The 8,447-nt window shown below is 40.5% G+C and overlaps 1 non-coding gene across 1 annotated transcript; it reads right to left on the reverse strand.

Annotated features, from left to right (window-relative positions):
* Positions 1 to 4,704: 4,704 nt before the first annotated feature.
* LOC114884912 lies at positions 4,705 to 4,811 on the reverse strand. Its single transcript, XR_003790972.1, has one exon. It is a non-coding gene; the product is annotated as a U6 spliceosomal RNA (small nuclear RNA).
* Between the last annotated feature and the right edge of the window lie 3,636 nt (positions 4,812 to 8,447).

Here is an 8,447-nt window from a genome sequence, read left to right on the forward strand (position 1 = left end):
ATCAGAAAACTAACAGATGTGTTAGAAAGAATAAAAAAGTAAAAATATTGATGAAACAACAATCGGAGGTAAAACAGAACCACAATAGTAAAAAAGAGGAGGAAAAAAAAAGCCGGAAAAGGCCTTGGCTGTGGGGAGTGGGGCTTAGGCAGGGACAGGGTTTGGGTGGTGGGTGGGGCCTATGCCTAGGACCCACAGGGCTGGAAAAGGCCCTGGGGGGCGTGGGGGTGGGTCTTAGACTCAACACAGCAGAAGGGACCCAGGTGTGCCTCTGGCCTTGGGGGTTGGAAAACCAGGTCCAGGTCCCCACAGGCTCACTGGGCCCAAGTGGGCAGGGGAAACGCTAGATGTGCTCCCCCCCGATCCTCTGATCCCAGAGGGCCCATCCCTTTCTGCCTCTCCTGTTCTCCCCCTGCCTCCCTCCTATGCCCCTAGGACTGCCACAACTGGAGGGGGCCTCAGAGGGTGGGGGACCTGGCCTGGGAGCCCAGCAGCCTTCCCGGGGCCGAGTGTGTGGGGGAAATGCACACTGTACCTCCCCTGATCCTACCAAAGTGTTTTTTATTTTTCCTGTGCCTGTTACTCATGAGATGGGGCTCAAGGGTTTTAACTGGAACCATAGGTAAGGCATCATGAGATCAATTAAACCTCCCCAAACTGTGTGTCCATCTGGCCTATGATCATTCCTCTGTTGTGTAGTAGCCCCAAGAGGGCAAAGGAGAAGAGCTCTGGTATTACCCTCGACTCCATCTCTGGACTGTTCCAGGAGGTACTGAAGGAAACAGCACTTTGAAAGTCTTCTGAGAACCTTCTATTCATTGAAACTTGGTATAATGTGAAACTGCATTCATATCATGGTATCTATCTCCATGAAATTTCTGTAGAGTTGTGTTTTGGGAAACAAACATATTCTTCATAAATGCACACACACATATTAGTAAAGAGTCATAAGTATCTATATTTTAACTTTTGTATATGGGAGTGACTTCAGAAATCATCCATTTAGGAAATCTGATTTTACAATGAGGAAATCGAGATTCCAGAAAGAAACACAATGGCAATTCTTATTCCCACTAGAATATGGATATGCAGGGCTTAAACCCACAGCATAGTGCTCTTTCTGCCATAATTACAAGAAGATATATGGATACAGACAAAGTTATAGGTATATACCTGTAACACAAAATTGGTTGGAAACAAATAATTTCTAAACAATCTGGTATGTTTCAATGGGGTATGAAATAAACCGCATAGATTCTAGCTTGAGTCTGAGTAGTTTGTTTTTTATTTTTTTTTTATACTGAACACATACATCCCATAAAGAAAAACAAATACTTAAGAGGCCAGATAATCTTGATTACATATTATCATAACTGATGAAAAAGGGCTTCAACAAATGCTTTAATTTTATAGATCCTGTGCAGTAAGACTTGGCAACCTTTATAGTACTACCACAGAGTTTTGCCTATTAGTAGTTCTCAGTAAATCTATGTTAATTAATTGAAGGCATAAAATGCAGGCATCTCTTAATTTGTTGTCTGTGAGAAAAAATTTGTCTCATCTCATCGCAGATTTATATGGAGCTGCTATGTGGATGATTGCATCTTCATGTGTTTAAAGGAAAAACTAAAGAAAGTACATTGTAATAAATGCCTACTAAATGACAGTCACTTTATATCTATTATCCCACTTAATCCTTAGCACATCCATATGCCATAAAAATATAGCCTCTACGTACAGGTGAGAAAGTTGAAGCTTATGTCAACCAGTAAGAAGGAGTATTTTCAGGGTTGGAACCAAATTCTCTCTCACTACAAAGCCCATCAATTTTTTACACTATAATCAAATCTGTGATATAGTAAAGAGGCTTCATAATATGCTTTTCCTACTGTTATTTTCAAATATCTATGTGCCTGGGTGGGTCATAAGAAGAAGAAAAAGAAAGCAAAGTCAAGATTTTCAACCCAAACGGTATATACTGTTCTTTCTTTGTGTGACTCTACAGAGCATCCCAATACTGTGCAACTCTATTCATCTCAAGCCATATGGAAAGAGTTTTATGTTTTAAACAATCAGACTTGACAGCACTATTGTTTCTTTCTTATTTAATATCCCTCATCCCTGGAGCCCAGCCAGAATCTGTATTCTCTCTCTAAATTTAATTCTTATTCTTCGTACATATCACTCGTTTGTCAGGAGACAGCAACTTAATGGCATTTGTTCCTGTGGCTTAGGAGCATCTGGGTTATGTCACTTTTTTAGGTGACCTCTTAGCTCAGAGGGAATAAAGTTCTTTGTCTAATGATCTTTCAAGGGCCCTTGTCACTGGTGTTTTTGCTTTCCAGATCCTATGTTGTTTTGTAAATGTCTTGAGATGACAAGATTTCTAGATATTTATTTGTTTCTGCTCAAAAGAGGATGGCAGTTAAAAATGTAGAAGGAACAGTGAACAAGGATATTATAAAGGAGAAACTAACAAAGTCACAGTTGTTGGTGTGTAACTTGATGGACTGACAAGTCTTAAACTCCAGAGGAAATGGAAGCAAAAGCTATGTAATGGAAAAAAAAAATGCATCTCTACATTTTGTGTCATTTCAGCTCAATTCAATTCATTCAATTCAGTTCAGATCAATTCACTTCAACATATATTTCTTTGAGCCCTCAGTGAAGAGCAGGTACTATCCTAGATGCTGAAACAACTTATGTTTCCCTAAGGTCTTATGTGGCCAAGCAAAATGGAACCACACTGTGGATAGCTTTGAGAAAGTCCCTTTACCTCCCTGGGTTTCAGTTTTCTCATCTGTTAAAGGGTGATCTCTTCCAGTCATTCACATTACGTGACATTCCTTATGGGAAGGTTACACTATAATTGAAAGAGCACTTGCTTTAAAATTGGTGATTAACATTTTAGTCCCAACTCTGTTACTATTTAGATGTTTGCACTTGGCAAGCCACTTGGCTTTTTTGGGTCTCCTGCGAGAGATCAGAGAAAATGATTTTGAATGTTCCCTTTTTGCCATATATTTCTATTAGACTGGCTATAACCTCACGTGTCCATATTCATATTGCATGGGGTAAGTAATCAAACCATGAAGATTTTTGTTGTTGTTGTTGAACCTAATTGTTATTCTTTACTCACAGTGGTATCCATACTGGTATGGTTTGTAAACTGTGACCACACAGACATGCAACTGGTGCCTGTGGCAGAAATCATGACTTTGTGAGGAATGTCAAAAATTTCCAAAATGGATATCTCTTTGAATAGCAGAGAAGTTTCTGGTCAGATTTTAATTGGTGTGGGGTTTGTGTTTGTCAACTTGCAGCAAAGAAATATTTTATGAAATTAACACTTATACAACACTTCTGTTGTATCTATTACAGATCACTAAGTATTGTAGTTTCCCTCTCTGTAGCATCCTTTCTGCATAAGGATTTCTCACCTGATCGACATCAGGCTTTTCCATGTGACTTGCCTTGGCCAATAAATGTGAGGAGGAGTTAGATGTGCCACTTCTGAATGGAAGTTTTAAGAGAGGAAGTGAACAATTACTGGGTTCCCTTTCTCTCTACCCTGAGATAAGCAATGTCATAGGGTCTGGGGTGACATGGGACGTGGCGTGAAAACACTGTGGAGCTGTCCTGTGATTATTGTAGTGTGATCAAGGATTAATCTTAAAAAAAAAAGGCTTTGCCCAAATCCATCTGGGAGTTTGGGCTTTTTGAGCTCTAGCTGTCCCAGACTCCTTGTATGGTACCTTACAATAAACACTGCACTTTCCTTCACCACAGCACACAAAAAAGGACTAGTCTTTTGTCTTTGTAATTTGCTAGGATTTCTTTTTCTGTTGCGTTATAATCCGGTCTGCCCTGAGTACTTTGCTTGCTACTGAGAAATACAGTGGTGAGCAAGGCAAATCTAATCTTGGGTCCTTTATGAACATTTCAGTGAAGCAAGATGTTATAGTAATGTATCATGCATATTATAGTAGAGGAAGTATGCAATTCATGCATATATTGGGGGAAGCAAACCTTGATAATATGCGTTTAAGCTGACAGTTTATAAATTAATAGGAGTGAAACTGGCTAAGGGCCAAGAGGAGGCAGAGGGTGTTAGCAACAGGAAAAAAAAAAACAACAAAACTACACAGGCCAAGGCATAAGGGCTAGAAAGATCATGGGAGAGTTCCGGAACTCATCGCTGAATGTGGCTTCAAGAGAGTCCAGGGGAACAGAGAAGAAACAGGGCTGGTTAGATACCATCAATAAAAATAATATTGAGCATTGATTAACTTTGTTCTAAGGGCTTCACATACATTTTCTTCATGATTATTATCACCATTTTTATAGAAGAGGAAATTGAGCCAGAGAGAGGTTTAATAACTAGCCTGTAGTCACACAGCAGGAATGTGATTTTATCTGAAGGGCATTAGGAAATCGCTGAATGGTGTTACACAGAGGCGCCTCGTGAACAGATTCACATTTTAGAAAGATCACCCGGCTGCAGTAGGTTCCCAACTCCAAGTCCCACTCTGGGTGGAGGAAGTATGGGCCCCAACTTGTGCTTCTCTTATCAATCTGACTCCATTGACTAAAACAGTTGGCAAGATGGAAGCTGATAGCCAGCTAGAGCACTGCAGAAAAGGAGGTCACTCTTCAAAAATGCTTTTTTGAAAATTAATACAGTTTATTATTTTTTTTAATTTAAAAGATAGGGAGTGATTCACGAATTTTCATGTCATCCTTGTGCGGGGGCCATGTTAATCTTTTCTGTACCGTTCTGATTTTAGTATATGTGCTGCAGAAGTGAGCGCAGAAAAGGTGGTGTTTTGAAGGAGTGGCGTGTTCTATGCAAGGAGAAATACATTGTGGGTCTCAAGAGCATTTAGATGTGGGTAATAGTTTTAATAACAATATAAATATAATGAATTGATCCTCCCAATGAGCCCTTGTACCTAATTCAAATAATGGATGTGATGTTACATCAATATTTTGAGCATTTCAATTTACTTTTGACTGTAAAATAGATAATATAGTGCACAAGTTAAAGGCAGAGCCAAAAATCTTTAAAGCAGATTTAGCTAGTGGTCCACGTGTTCTGCCCTCCTTGTTGACTGACGTTGAATAATAGTGGTCATAATTTGCGTTTCTCTATGTCATAAGTAGAGAGTTGTAAAGACCTCGCAGGGAGAGAGCCGTTTGTGGATGACAGTGACATCTCTGACAGTTTTCTGTGAGTTCTTTGGTATCCATCAGAAGCCTCCAGAGACTTGAGCCTGACTGAAGAGGTCCCCAAGTCAAGATGCTAGGGGCTGTGATTAATATGTATGCTCTTCAGGATTTTGTAGGATCTCTTCTGTTTCAACAGAATTCAAAGGAAGAATTGTAGGTAATTTTGACATTTCTGGTTTGCTTTCTATAACCTCCTCTATACACCATCCTTGGAACCTTGACTCTTTCTCTTTCCCCTTCTCTTTTCCTTTCCTCCCTCCTCTTTTTTCTTTCTTCTTCCCTTCCCTGCTTGCTCCTTTGACTACACTTTTTCTCCTTTTAAAACAGCCAGTGTCTGTGGCAAATAACATGCTAGAAATGAGCTGACTGCCAATATGCATAGGAAGAGTTCTTACAACAGAGAAAGGATGTTATGAGACATCGCATACTAATCTTTTCATTTTGGTCTTTAAAGACCCGGGTTCGGCCACGTTAACCCATATGCTTTTAAGGAGATGCTCTTAGGTCGGAATAGGAGATTTGGGGGGTGAGAGGCAGAGATTTGCAGCTCAAGTGTCCAGGAACACAGGTCGACTCTGCAATTGCGGCCTGTCTTTAACAGCCACAGGCAATGCGTCCTTTGTGGTACCATTTCGAGGGGCAGGCTTGGCAGAGCTTTTTAATGCTACTCTTTCCAAACCAACTGTCCTGCCAGGGAAGTTGTCTGAAAAAATCAGTGCAGGTTTAGGGATGGTTTTTTTGAATTTTCCTAAAATAACCAATACTGAGTTGCCAGATTTGATAGCTCTTTTTATATATCTTGCAGCAGCTGGATCAAAATCTAATGAAGATGTTTGCATCTGACAATGGCAGGCCTTGCACGTTTCTATCCTATTTCTTGAGTGCGCAAATGCATTTCATTTGGAAACATGAAAGGCATATTTAGTGACAACTGATGGTTCTTTGTTTTTTAATTCCCAGTAATGTCTTCAGTTAGTGCTTTTGTTAACATTTTTGCATTATACAGTAGGTGACACAGGAAGATAATCAGTGTGCTGAAAGCAATGAAAGAGTTTATATCCAACTTCTTCTGCCTAGTAAATGGATCCATTTGGCATAGAAACACATTAACATCTTTACAGTGGAATGATTGTGGAAACAGGTTATTCATGGGGCCTGTGCATCTTCCTCCTGCTGCCATAAGACGTATCTTCTAGATTGGAGAAAAGGAATGAGCCATTTTTCTCCCCTTGGAACTGTAAACAAAAGTAAAACTATTAATAGATGCTGTAGCTAATCCTAAGAAGCTGCAACCGAGAGATTAAATAACGTTGTGAAGAGAGAAAACTGGAATGAAAGTGGGGGGGAGCGAGTTCCCCAATCACTGAGGTACATTAGACAAGGACAAACTGAAGGACTCTAGCTAATCAGAGGATTGACAGTTAGTATAAGAGGGGATTCCTGGTTTCAGCAAAGTAAGTATCAATTCATCTATTTCCTGAAAACTATTCTAAGGGGAAGATTTATGTTTTATTTTTTAAGTAGTAGTCAAGATGATTTTAAATGGAGTTTGGATGCCATGGTGATGCAGCTGAGCCTAAAGAGGCTGCAAGGAACTTGTGAGCAAAAAATTGTGTTTTGTGATTAAAGACACAAAACCCGGAGAACTGGGAAGCCTTTGGGTACATTCACAACTTGAGACTGGGACCCCATTTTAATTGCCACAGAGAATGTATTATAACAAGGGGGATTGGAATGTAATTAAATCTTGTACCTGGTATATTAGAAATGGTTAAATGTCCCCGTGTTTTCTTCCTACTAATATTCTTGGACTTTTGTTCTGCCTCTCTTCAAAGAATACATGTTGATTGAGAGGCATTATGAGTCAGCCGCTCTGCTAAGGATCCCTACATCTCTTCAGATCTTTACGCAAATTGTGAAGTTGGCATTATTGAGACAATTTAGTACTATTCAAAGTGTGGTCCATGGACAGCATCATCATTATCATGACTTGGAAACTAGCAATGCAAATCCTGTGGCTCCACACCACACCTAATAAAACAGAATCTCCAAGCTCGGGCCCCAGGAATGTGTTTTAACAGGCTCTACAGATAAAGTTTGAGAAGCAGCATTTTATAGTTGAGGAATCTGAAGGTCAGAGTGTTTGGGTGATTTAAATAGTAAGACCACACACTGTCAGAAAAGCAGGGTTGAATTTTGGTTTATGTCTCAAGTGGGATCTTTTACAGGATCACTGAACTATCTGGTCAGGGTCACACTTGGTCTCTGAAGGGGGTTTTTCATTAGGGAGTGGTGACTGAGAATGCTTGGAATCTATGACTAATTTGAGCTGTTTGTTCTCTGCCAGAATATAAATTCTCTTGTCTCTGCTGGTGTGCCTCACTTTTGATAGAGGCCAGACTGGCCCTGCTCCTGTTGTGTAAAGAGACCAGTAAAACTCAAATAGTGATTCGCTGTTTGGCTAAAGGGGTAAAGGATGAGATTATATGACCCCCATGTATTTCACCTATTGAAACATCATGGAGAGGACTGAATGTTGATCGTCTCTCAGCATTTTTATACCTATTAAGCTCTGGGGGAAAGAATAGATCCTGGCATGTTACAGAAGTGAAGCAAATTTATTTGAGATTGCAGATCATTAAAAATCAGCAGTGAGCGCTTCCCTGGTGGCGCAGTGGTTGAGAGTCTGCCTGCCGATGCAGGGGACGCGGGTTCGTGCCCCGGTCCGGGAAGATCCCACATGCCGCGGAGCGGCCGGGCCCATGATCCGTGGCCGCTGAACCTGCGCATCGGGAGAGGCCACAACAGTGAGAGGCCCGCATACCGCAAAAAAAAAAAAAAAAAAAAAAAAATCAGCAGTGAATTGACCTAGATCTAGGAGTTCATTGGGTGCATGAGAATATAGACCAGCACATGGGAAGGAGGCTTATTGATGTCTCGCCCTATTGACTGTCATTCTCCATGCTTGAATAAGCATTAACTCAGACCTTTGGTATTCAGGCTGCACTGAGTCTTCATAAAGAGCCAGATTCTCATTAGGATGTGACTGCCTTTACTGGCCTAATTTTGCTTTCATTTCACCCATTTTTTTGCCCTCTTTCTTGATAGCATTTGGAAGTCATGACCCAGAGCTTGAAATATGTTATTCACTCAATAAAGGCAGGCTTTCAAAACAAAATTAATGCTGTTGTTTGGCAGCTGGTATCATGACTAAGGGG

Source organism: Monodon monoceros, unplaced genomic scaffold, assembly GCF_005190385.1.
Source record: "Monodon monoceros isolate NGI ecotype Baffin Bay Population unplaced genomic scaffold, NGI_Narwhal_1 Super_Scaffold_5, whole genome shotgun sequence".
In the NCBI taxonomy this organism is placed as follows: Eukaryota; Metazoa; Chordata; class Mammalia; order Artiodactyla; family Monodontidae; genus Monodon; species Monodon monoceros.